Source organism: Rhinolophus ferrumequinum, chromosome 5 (genome assembly GCF_004115265.2).
Source record: "Rhinolophus ferrumequinum isolate MPI-CBG mRhiFer1 chromosome 5, mRhiFer1_v1.p, whole genome shotgun sequence".
Classification (NCBI taxonomy): Eukaryota; Metazoa; Chordata; class Mammalia; order Chiroptera; family Rhinolophidae; genus Rhinolophus; species Rhinolophus ferrumequinum.
This window is the reverse complement of record NC_046288.1, coordinates 6,405,171-6,417,104: the sequence shown is the minus strand read 5'-3', so window position 1 is coordinate 6,417,104 and position 11,934 is coordinate 6,405,171. Positions and strand designations below refer to the sequence as shown.

Sequence of the window (11,934 nt, the reverse complement as noted above, 5' to 3'; positions counted from 1 at the left end):
CCAGAAGTCAGAGCCGACTCAATGGCATGTGACACACTTGTAAATGTACACACACATATACGCATGTACACACACACATCACCACCATCATCATCATCATCATCACCAATGTAAGAAATTTTTGGAAGTAGTTAAAATACAAATTACAAATAAATGGATCTCACAATTCCAAACCTTTACCACACATGGTATAGCAAGGCCTGAAAACATAAGAACAATGTATATGTTATTTGGGTTAAAAATATTCTCAGTATCTCCTGAAAGCAAACCCCTAAACCTAACTTAACTAATTCCTACTCGCCACTTAAGAATCATCTCTGTAGTTATCATCTCCAAGAAACTTTTCAACTCCCCAGCACTCTAACCACAGTTGGAGACCGTGCCCTATAGCCCATGGAGTCTGTCATGACCTTGACTGTTCTCTGCTGTAACCTGTGAGCTTCCTGAGATCAGAAACTCTGTTGTATCTCTGAGGGTCCTGCATCTAGCATAGGCACTGGCATGCAATAATGACATAAAAATTGTTTATAGAATAAATATGAAAATACTATACCATTTCTCTTAAGAACAAGAAGCAACTTTGTAAAGAAGGTAATAGCTATAGACCAAAATCCAGTTTTAAAACTTAAATTATGAAATTATACACTGAAATAAAAGAGTTCCTTTGTATGTTGTTCAAACACCAATCTCAATCTTAGTCCTTTGAAAGCGAGAATTGCCATGATTATTAAGTAGCACTCTCTCAAAATATTTTTAAATGATGTTATCACTACACACAACTGCATTAGTAAAAGATGTGAGGTAAGAGCTCTCTAACTAGAAAAGAAATGAATTTTTGAATATGATTATCTTTTTAATTTAGAAAACATTATAAAAATTAAGCCTTTTGCAGAACCCAAATGAAAATGTTCATGCTGGATTCTTTGAGACCGATGGAACCTCACCTCATTTAGTTTTTTAAAATGTATAATCTTGGATAAAAGTAATATACACTCCAATGTAGAATTACCTAAGTGATCTTAATGTAAACTGAAAAATCAGAAGAATCTTTGGTCATTAAAAAAACACATACACAGAGTAAATGGGCCATGAGAGAAGAGTGAAGTTCTAATAAAATCAGAATATGAGATGCTAAGATCGTATTTGTTTTCCCAAGCTTTTGATATTAGATAGTCAGAATAACCAAGACGTGGAAGCAACCTAAATGTCCACTGACAGACAAAGGATAAAGAAATGTGGAATATACACATTATGGAATAGTATTCAGCCTTTAAAATAAGGAAATCCTGCCATTTGCAACAACATGAGTAAACATAGAGGATATTATGTTAAGTGAAATAAGCTAGACACAGAGGGATAAATACGACATGATACCACCTTTTGTGGAATTTAAAATAGTCAAACTCATAGGAGCAGAGAGTAGAATTGTGATTACCAAGGGCTGGGAGAGGGGGAAATCGGGAGGTATTAGTCTAAGGATACAAACTTTCAGTTATGCAAGATAAGTAAGCCTTAGAAATCCCAGCATAGAGTTACAGTTAATAATATTGTAGTGTAGACTTCAGAATTTGCTAAAGAGTTATATCTTATGTTAAGAATTCTTAGCATAAAATAATAATAATAATAATGATAATATAGGTAGAAGAAGAAGGTAGAAGAAAACTTTGGAGGTGATGGATATATTTATGGCATAGATTGTGGTGATGTATACTTATCTCCAAACTCATCAAGTTGTATTAAGAAAAAAGAACTTCAACACTCACATACACAAACACGTAAACACACATACACAAAAACATGTCTCCCTGCTTCTCCACTTACGAAAGTTCATGTTGCCTTTTTGAGATCTAGTTTCTAGTCTCACAAGTACAATGTTCTTGATGTTCAAGTCTGCATTATAAGAGAAATAGAAGAGGTAAAGATTTTTCTGCCATCTAAGTTACTACTTTGTTATTGATGTATCTGTCAAATGTGTTCACTTCAATCGAAGGATTAGTGGGGACTAGGATCTGACCTCTGGCATTCGCTACGGGACAGTAGTCACAGCTTAGGGCAAAGAACCATCACGTAGCAAGAGAAAGGGAGGTGAGGACAGGAACTGGATGAATACAAAGCCTAAAGGCGACTTCTCAAAATGTCCCCAGAGCAGTCATTGCAGACAGCTCTGAGGTCCAAACTATATGTTTACTTAGATATTTTGTAAAAATATGCACAGTGTTTTACACATGTAGATATGTCTACTTAATGTGTGAGGAGAGAGAAACTTTAATGTGACAGCTTTAGCTAAACTGAGTTTATGCGTAAAAGAAGACCTAGAAGCTGAAGAGAAGGTACGATGGGCAAAGCTGAAATAAAATAGAGGAAACACAAGTCCCCTGACACTTTCTGGTTCTGAAAATGTTGCCTTTTCTCTTTTACGTCTTTCTATATTTATTTGTCCTTTTTATGTCCTCCTCACACATGACCACCACACCACCAGCACTACCACCACCTTCATCATATACACACACATTTTACTAAAAGGTTATTTATTGTCTTTGTGAGCCCATTGAGTATCGTATCAAATTGCCAGTCAGCCTTCCTTCATTCCCAGGGGTTAACAGCAGGTAGCTGCCTGAGAAAATCCATGCAGGTTTGTAGAGGAGAAGTAAGAGTGGACTGTGGTGCAAGCATGTGTGTGTATGCGTGTGTGTGTGTACGTGTGTGTGCATGTATACATTTGTGTGTAAATTTGTTCATGTGTGTATATGTGTGTGCATGTGTGTGCACATGCGTGCACATGTTGGCTAGAGCATACTCAGAAAGGAGAAAAAAAGAAGAGAAAGAGCCTGTCTACATATCTGAGGAATTACTGACTAAAATGAAATCAGCTCCTGCAGTAACCCACCACCCACAACAAAAACAAAGTAAAATACAATTAGAGATGGAGGAATGCCTTTTTACCTAAGGAGAGGATAGCATCAGACAAAAAGTAAGCAAGCTAAGAAAAATAGACCTTTACCTCAATTTTTTTTTAACCAAATTCAAAATGTACTGCCTATAACATTGGCAGTTTACAATGGCAATTAACATCAATCCTAGGCTCTAATTAACCTCAATCAACAAGTCTACATAGGTTAATTAAACAGGATTTGGCTAAGCATGAAGCACAAAAATACAGCTGTCTCATTAAGGAAAGTCACCACTTACCAAAGTTTTTCAATTTCTTCTTGGACATAAAACATAGTGGAGGGTGGGGTGGGGTGGAGGTGTCATTCAGAAAGCCGCCCGTGGCCAGCCTCTTATCAGTGTCTTTGGTACTAGACAGTTAAGAATAACTCAGATATTCCCTCCAGGTGATCTGATTTATATCCATCCATTCTTTTCTTTGGAAACATGGGCCCATCCCTTTGTCGTGTAGTCTGTTCCTATCCTACCCACCCTCACTCCCTTATATCACAGATTTCTTCAGGGCACAGAGCCTGTTTGATTCATCCTTGTTTCCTTAAAATCATCAAGCAAAATGCTTTGTGAGTATTAAGTGCCCAATTAATTGTTCTTTTAATTGGAATTTCATCAAAATGCACTTTTTTCTCACCACGCCCCCCCCCAATCATAGTTTTGATTCCTAGTAATAAGGATAAAACAGTCCAAATTCTGTGGGGAGGGTGACATCCCAGGCTGTAGTTGCCTTTCTGGTCCTTTACTCCGTGCCTATCCACTTCCCATAATTGTCTACCTCTGTCATTCACCACGGGATCAAGGAGGACAATTCAGTCAACTGTGGGGTCAAAGGTTCAGAATATTCTGCTTTCAGAAGAATTCGTCAGTAACCACACTAAGAGTTCCAGGTACAGAGGCCATGTCATGTGGGGTCTCAGCTCCCGCTCCCCACACAAGAACACAGGATATGGTGAGGCCAAAAATGAACAACAATGGAGCCATAGATAGAGGAGTCATACCATTATATTCTCGATGGCGGCTGGTCAAGACAAAAGCAAACATCCACCAGTACCCCAAATCGAGGGTCTTCCTACACCCCCATCTTGCTGGTGTCTGGGCGAGACACAGGAAGTAGGATCCACATGATCTGCAATCCACCATCTGCTTGCTAACCCCACTTGCTAGTCACATCCGCCATCTGCTTCTCTACCAACCAACCAACCCCCTTGCCAGTGTAGCCATGGCAGTTATATTAGTGGCTAATGGCTAACCAGTAACAGCTGATGGCCACCCAAGCACAGCGGATGGCCATCTGATTACAGCTGATGGCCATCTAATAACTGAGCCAGCATCTTTCCATGTGAGGCCGTGAGCCTAGAAACTGCTCTCTGGGACTCTGTTCCCACAGGCCATTACCAAGGCTTCACAAAGCCAACCGGTCCAATTCTTATTCTGCATCGGTTCTATCATTATTAAATGTCTAGTGGATACTGTGTCTAGAAGAATAGATGATTGTTTTTCTTTTCATTAGAAGCATTTCAAGAAGCATAAGCATAACTGCCTTCTCAATCTCAGATCCAAATAAGGCCCAGATGGTAGCTGACACTGTAAAAGTGAAGGATCTCTCTAAAATCCTTTCTGGACCCGAGTCCCTGAGATCACAGAATCTAGGTCAGACGAAACCTTAGGAATCAGCCAGTTCCAACTTCTCAGGTCACAGATGTGGAATAACCATGTGGGCTAGGCCATACAACTGGGAGAGTCACCCCAGCCCAGGGCTCTTCTCTGCCCCCACTGTTTCTCTGGTTGGTGGGGAGCTGCTCTCAGTCTATCAGGAACGAGTGCTCAGTGTCCCGCAGGCTTGCTACAGCTCCACAGAAAACACATACTTGCAGAATCCAGCTGAATTATTAGGTGTTCATTAGCGATTCGGTGCTGTCCGTACCCACCCTACAGAAGGAGAACACTACCACGTACAGGTTGCCCACTCAGAGCAAGGAACCATGCCAGGCACTTATTACCACATTGAATCTTAAGAATCCAAAAAAAAAAAAAAAAAAAAACAATTTAACTTTTATTTTTAGGTTTGGAAACTATGGCTCAATATTTTGCTTCAAACCCAGATCGCTAAATCCTACATGTTTGACACCAGTTGAACTAGAAAATCAGGCAAGTGAGGCCAATGATGACATAAGCAATCCTGTGCAAAATTTTGGCTAATTCACAAGGAGCCAATCATTCCAACTATGCCTGCTCTCTCTATCCGATCTCCTGTTGTCCACTGCCAGACATTTATGTTTGCTTTCTTCTTTATTTTGAACCCAGTCTAAAGTTGTCCTCAGCATAAGGCCCCTAAAACTGCCCTTTCTCTTAGCTCTTCAGTGCCTGTTTAAGGTCATTTTATTCTCTGGTGATTTAGGCTGGAATCTCTGAGTCATCACTGGCTGCTGCTCTCACATGTGATACTGTGTATCCTGCCTTTGCAAGATTCTTCTGCATTCCTACAACCACTGGTTAAGACCTCACCCGAAAACAAGCATCTTCTCCCCCAAATCCAACCTATCCATTGAGACCAGTTTATTCAACTTAAAAACAGCTTTCAACCTAAATATTACATTCTAGTATAGTGAATTCCAACAGAACTTTCTGTGATGATGAAGATGCTCTATATGTACCCTGTCCAATATGATATCCACTGGCCACATGTGGCTATTGAGCACTTGCAATGTGGCTGGTGTGACTGAATTTCTTTGCTATTCTTTCTAATTTATTTTAACAGATTTAAAAGTAAATAACCACATGTGGCTCATTGAAACCATATAGAATAGTGCCATTCTAGGCAAAATGATCTACTCACTATCCCTGGAATACGACTCTCTCTTTTCCTTCCTCACATATCCATAAAAGCAGGAGTGGTGACTGTTTTGCTCACTGTTACATCCCCAGTGCGTAGATAAAAGCTCACCATGTGGTAGGTCCCCAAGAAACTTCTTTTAATGAACAAATCTGTCTCTTCCAATTGTCCATCTCTTTCCTACTATTCAAGCTTGGCTAACATAGTTTTCAAAAAATCAACACCATGTGGTATTGTTTAACTCATCTGACATATGAAATACAGTACAATTTGTATTTTTAAACATATATCCATGTGCTTTGTTATAGGTTTTACAAGTTTCTTGAGGGCAGAAACCAGGTTATATGACCTTTGTGTCGCACAGCACCAAACACTGGATACACGTGTAGCTGGTGCTTGATCATTATTCGTTCAATGCACAGACTGTTTTCCAAGTTCAGTCCTCCCATCAAGGTCTCAGGGCACCAGCTTCTCAATCCAGCAGTGGCTTCTCACTCATGACAGCCAGAGATGTTCTTGCCCACACTTTGTCCTGATACCCAAGAAAACACCAGAATGATGTAGAGAGGAGACCCATGGAGTGGGTATCACAAGAGCCGTATTATTTCTCTTATTAGTTACATGGCCCTAACCATATTTCCTCAGCTATAGAATCAAAATAACCAGAGCTTCCACCCATAATCCCCTGGGCTGTTGTGAGCTAATGTATGTGAAAGTATTTCATAAAGCACTAAACCATATACAGCAGGTCCTTGAATAACGTCATTGTATTCAGTGTTGTGATGTTGATGAGATTTGCATTAATCAGCCTATGGTGAAATAGTTTCACTATCCATCATCTCACTTAAAGTTGCAGAACCTATCAATGACATGAAGTAAGAACTAACTGTACAAATGCAAAATATTTAAGCCAGCACGTAGTTGAGTCACTGAGGTTGTAGGCAAATTATTGACGTAAAATATTTAGATAATTCATTCACCTAATATTTACTGAGGTTGTAGGCAAATTATTGACGTAAAATATTTAGATAATTCATTCACCTAATATTTACTGCGCTAGACACTGAGGAAAAAACAATAAATAAAAGCCACACGTACTCACACGCACATAATCAAAGAGTGTCATTCTAGTAGTAGAGACCATTTTAAATAATAAACATAATAAATTATGTAATATTATGATATGAAGGAAAATGCAAGATGTTAGATGCATGTATGAATGTAGGAGGAATTAACTAGGTAAATCTGAACAGGGAAGAACATTTCAGGCAGATAGGACAAATAGCATGTGCAAAGACCTTGAGGTGTGAAGGAGCTGAGCAAGTACACTTGAAGTAATGAAGAACCAGAGTGGCTGGAAAGCAGAACTCTGGAATAGTAGGAGCAGGAGTGGTGATTCCAGGTGGAGCAGGTGAGAGATGAGTCTGGAGAGATAGATCAGATTGCACCTGTAGGATGGTGGTTTTATCCCAAGAGCAATGGAAAATTGTTGGAGAGTTTTAAGAAGGTGGGTGATATAAACAGATGTTTATATTTCTGGAAGATCTATCTAGGAGCTCTGTGGAAAATGGATTGGAAGAGAGTGAGAGTAAATACAGGGAGAATAGCAGGGAGGTTCTAAGAGTGAAAAAAGAAAAGGGAGGAAGGGGGATTCTTGCAGGAAACTGGGCAAGAGGTAGTCTTAATTCCAACTATGGTGTTAGCAGAGAAAATAGAAGTAAATGTACAGATTCAAGACACATTTAAGGAGTAAAATCCTAAGACTCCTTGATTGATTGGCTATGAAAGAAAGTGAAAGAAATAGTAATAATAACCACAAGAAAGCACACTGCAACATAACACATGCCACGTGCCAAGCACAGTTCTAAGTGCTTTACATATCTTATTCATTTAGTAATAATTCCATTTTACAGATGAGGACACTGAGGGCACAAAAGACTAATTAACTTGTCCAAGTCCAGAACTGGTAAGTAGTAGAGCTGAGATTTGAACCTGTGCAGCCTGGCTTCAGTCTGTGAGGATGAGCTTCAATACTACACAACCGCTCCTAACAAGGAGTTTCTACTCTCCAGTGCTATTCACTAAGACACTTACACGGTACAGACATCAGATTTGAGTGGGCCTGGATGTAAGAGAGGCACTAGTATCTCTTTGAAGATGTTAAAGATGCCGGTCCCTCTGGAATGATTAGTAAGACATTGGAAATATCATTCCAGAGCACAGAAGGAAACTCTGGACTCAGGATATAGAAAGTAACCCATATATAAGTGGTCACTGAAGCCATAGGTTTAGATCAGGGGTCAGCAAACTATGGCCCACAGGCCATAGGTCTTATAAATAAAGTTTTATTAAAATACAACCAAGATCATTGGTTCACCAATTATCTATAACTAACATCTGTGTTTTCTTGTTACAATGGCAAAGTTAAGTAGCAACAGAGAATGTATGGCCTGCATAGCCTAAAATTTTTACTATCTAGCCAACCCTGGTTTAGATGAAGTTACCTAGAGAAAGAGAGTATAGCGTGAAAAGAGAATTGTAAAAGTGGTTAACTGTAAAACTAGCTAGTTTAATTACCTTAACTTTGTATACTATTCGTACAAGATATTTCTACTTCTCAATACATCAGATATTTAATTAAGGACATTTTGTTTCCTTCGAGTATACTAACAATATACTTTCAAGTCATTAGGTTGGTGCAAAAGTAATTGCGGTTTTTGCAATTATTTTTAACCTTTTAAACCACAATTACTTTTGCACCAACCTAGTTCCAAATAAGTTATTTTTAATAAACCTACAGTGACATTTTCATTCTGTTCGTAACTTGTTTTCCTCTGTTTTACCTATGTGGGCAAGAGCTAAGTGCCATATGTATCTCCAAAGGTTAATTACCATGCTCTTCCTTTTTGTGTGCACCAAAACACTGCCAGAGTGACAGGACATTTTCTCACAATAATTCAACGGTTCTGAATTAAAAGCCCTGGCCTCATGCCACAGGATGCTCCGCACAGCACTGCTGTTACATGGATATTTCTTAGTCCGCGCTGCAACAACTAAATCTACAGCAAATAACTGGACATTGAAGGTAATTCATAACTTTAGAGCCTCTCGAGATTATGACAATGACTGTACAAATCCTATAGCATCCTTTTGTATATAACCTGACCAGGTTATTAAAGGGGGTGCTAGTATTATTCAGTGCCACATTCTTAATGATAAGAGACATATATTCACTAAAGATACCAATAATAATGTGGCATATTGGGATGTATTGAGGTGTGTAAAGTTGAAGATCGGGAAAAACTGGATTTTAAAGATGAAATTAAGAAAAGATTTATGATGCTGTATGTGCCAAATTGGTTCTCAGTAGACTTGAAAACAGAGATGTTGACTATTACTTTGGATAAGAGTGACCGCGTTGCTGCTTGGGTTTCTGCAAAAGATACTGGCTTCAGCAACCCTGATGGGTCAGATCCAACACTGAACTTAGGAGGACTTTTACTCCAGGATCTCCTAGAATATTGGCCTAGAACACATGCGAATCCAATGGGTGAAGAAGAAAATGAAGTAAACCATGTAAACGGGGAGCAGGAGAACTAAGTACTGAAGGGAAATGGATATTATACTTTGGAGTGCCCCCCACACGCCGTGATCTGTGGTGAAGCTGGAGGTTGCACACTATTCAGGCTGTTCTGCTGAGATCCTGTTGGCGAGGCTGAGTCAATGCTTCTTAATGAGATGGTGCTACAATAGGTAATTGACATCACTGTGCATGATCGATTCCTAGAAGTGGAATTGCTGGGTCAAAGGAAAAATATGCCCAAATTCAATAAAATTCCTTTCCACCTCAACCTCATGCATCTTCAAGTCCAGAAACTAATGAATATGTTTATGAGAAAATTATCAACTTGGATAATGAGTCTCAAACCACTAGCTCTTCTAATAATGAAAACAAAACAAAACAAAACCAAAAAACAGGAGAACAGGAAAAAGAAGATGATATCGTTGCGTTGGCAGAGGAGAAAATTGAACTTTTGTGCTAGGACCAGGTGTTGGATCCAAATATGGACATTCAAACAGTGAAACACTTCCTATGGAAGAGTGATGGTGACCTCACCTTCCATTACTGGCAGAAGTCCACATGAAGGGTGTGTGAACTCTCCTGGGTATTTATTTGCTGGCCTTCCTCCATGAGCCCAAGAGTAGCCCTAGGAAGCCCACTGAGCCCCAACAGGAGCAAGACTTCTAAGGGCCAAGGTCCATTTGATATGGACCGATATTCTCTTTCAATTGAAATGACTAATCCAGATGTAATATAGAAACCAATCTCCTTGTGTAGATTAAACTGTCCCAAGGGAAGCAGAATGCAAGAGCGGAAGATCCCCCAGCTGACTATATCTCATAAGATGTACAGAAAACGGACAACAGGCCAGCACAGTCTTGGCTTCCTCCTTTTATTTCAAAGGACCTTACCTTTGTCTATTAGCGCTAGTTAGAGACACATCATACTCTACAGCTTTTCTAAGAGGAGCCAACCCATTTCATAATAATTACTGTTGCGGTTGTTTTTAAAAAATAATAAAATAATAAAAATCCAGTAGATGGGTGGAAGATAAAGTTGAAGACATCTACTAGATAGAGAACAAACAGAATATCCGACAAATATTCTTTGAGTACCTCCCATGTTTTAGGCACTGTTCCAGGTAGTAGAAAAACAAAGTGAACGAAACTGACAGAAATCTCTTCCCTCATGGTACTTACATACTATACAATGAAATGAAATACATAAATTAAAAAAAAAGTTTGAAGCCCGGTGACCAAATTCCCAAGAAATATGAGTTCCAGAAAAAGAAAACAGAAAATAAAATGGTAATGGATAAAAATTATCAAAGAAAGAGTACAAGAACATTTCCAATACCAAAGGATACAATTCTACAGATTAAAAGGAATAACCTAAACAAATAACCAGAACAAGAGAGCAAAAAAGCACACTATAGTAACAGTTCAGAAAAAATAAAAATAGAGATTCCTAAAAGCTTTTAGATCTAAATAGGTTACGTTTGAAGAAAAACAATTAGAATTCTCAATAGAAATAATGAAGGCTGGATTAATGTCTAAAATATCATTGGAAAAAATTATTTTTAACCAGATACCTATAAACAAATGATGACATTTACTATGAGAACAGAATAAAGATATATTCAGATATTCAAGGACTCAAAAAATTTAATTTCCACAAACTTTTCTATACATTGCTATTGGGGATAACAAAGAGAAGAAATTCAAAAATAGGAGAGTTTCAAGAAAAAGTTCAAGGTTGATGGTAATACAGAATAGCTGAATAACACCCAGTCAAAATTGAAGCATGAAGGCAAAGGGCCCCAGGAATATAATTGTTAATGCTATAATGTAGACTTTGAATGTGATCCAGAGAACGCAGCCATGAATTTCCAGCAATAATTCATATGGCACATCAAAAGCCCAAAGCAGCTCTGAAGAAGACATACCCACTGAAAATGATCTGTATTATATAACAACCTTGAAAATGCTGAGCTGAGGTTATCTGCCTAACCAATTATGTTCCGTCCATAACGTAGATCTCGGCAATGTTAAAAAGGATGCAGTAGAGCGACATGTACAGACATAGAACAATCTCCAGAGATATTGGTAAGTGAAAAAAAAGCGAGGTATAGGACTTTCTTCTTAGTATGCCAACATTCATGTCATAAAAGTGAAAAGGCATATTTAGAAATATACTCATATTCACAGAGACTGTCTCTGAAGAAAATGCAAAAAACAGAGTAGTTTTCTCAGAGGAGAGGAACCAGGGTGTGGGAGACAGGAGTAGGAGAAAGACTTCGTTTTGTTGAATTTTTTTACCATGCATGTGTACTATCTAATCAAAACATGATTAATTAAACTTTTAAACAACATTAGTACCTGCTCTACTTAAACAGAGTGCAAGAGGCTGGGAGGGTTATAGTCTTAGCGATACCTATTATAAGTCCTCAGAATTTTTTAAATTTCTCTTATGCCTCAGAATTACCCACAAAATTCCATCTATTTTTTTATCTCAATTATTTTCCATTTAGCCACTTGAAATTTGGTTTGCAAAAATATTTATACATGTAAAGAACTTAAAAGTGTAACTTAACCTT

The 11,934-nt window shown here is 38.4% G+C and overlaps 1 pseudogene; it reads left to right on the top strand.

Moving 5' to 3' along the window:
* The first annotated feature begins 8,774 nt into the window (after positions 1-8,774).
* Positions 8,775-9,921, top strand: LOC117022595 (WD repeat-containing protein 48-like; annotated as a pseudogene).
* Positions 9,922-11,934: the final 2,013 nt, after the last annotated feature.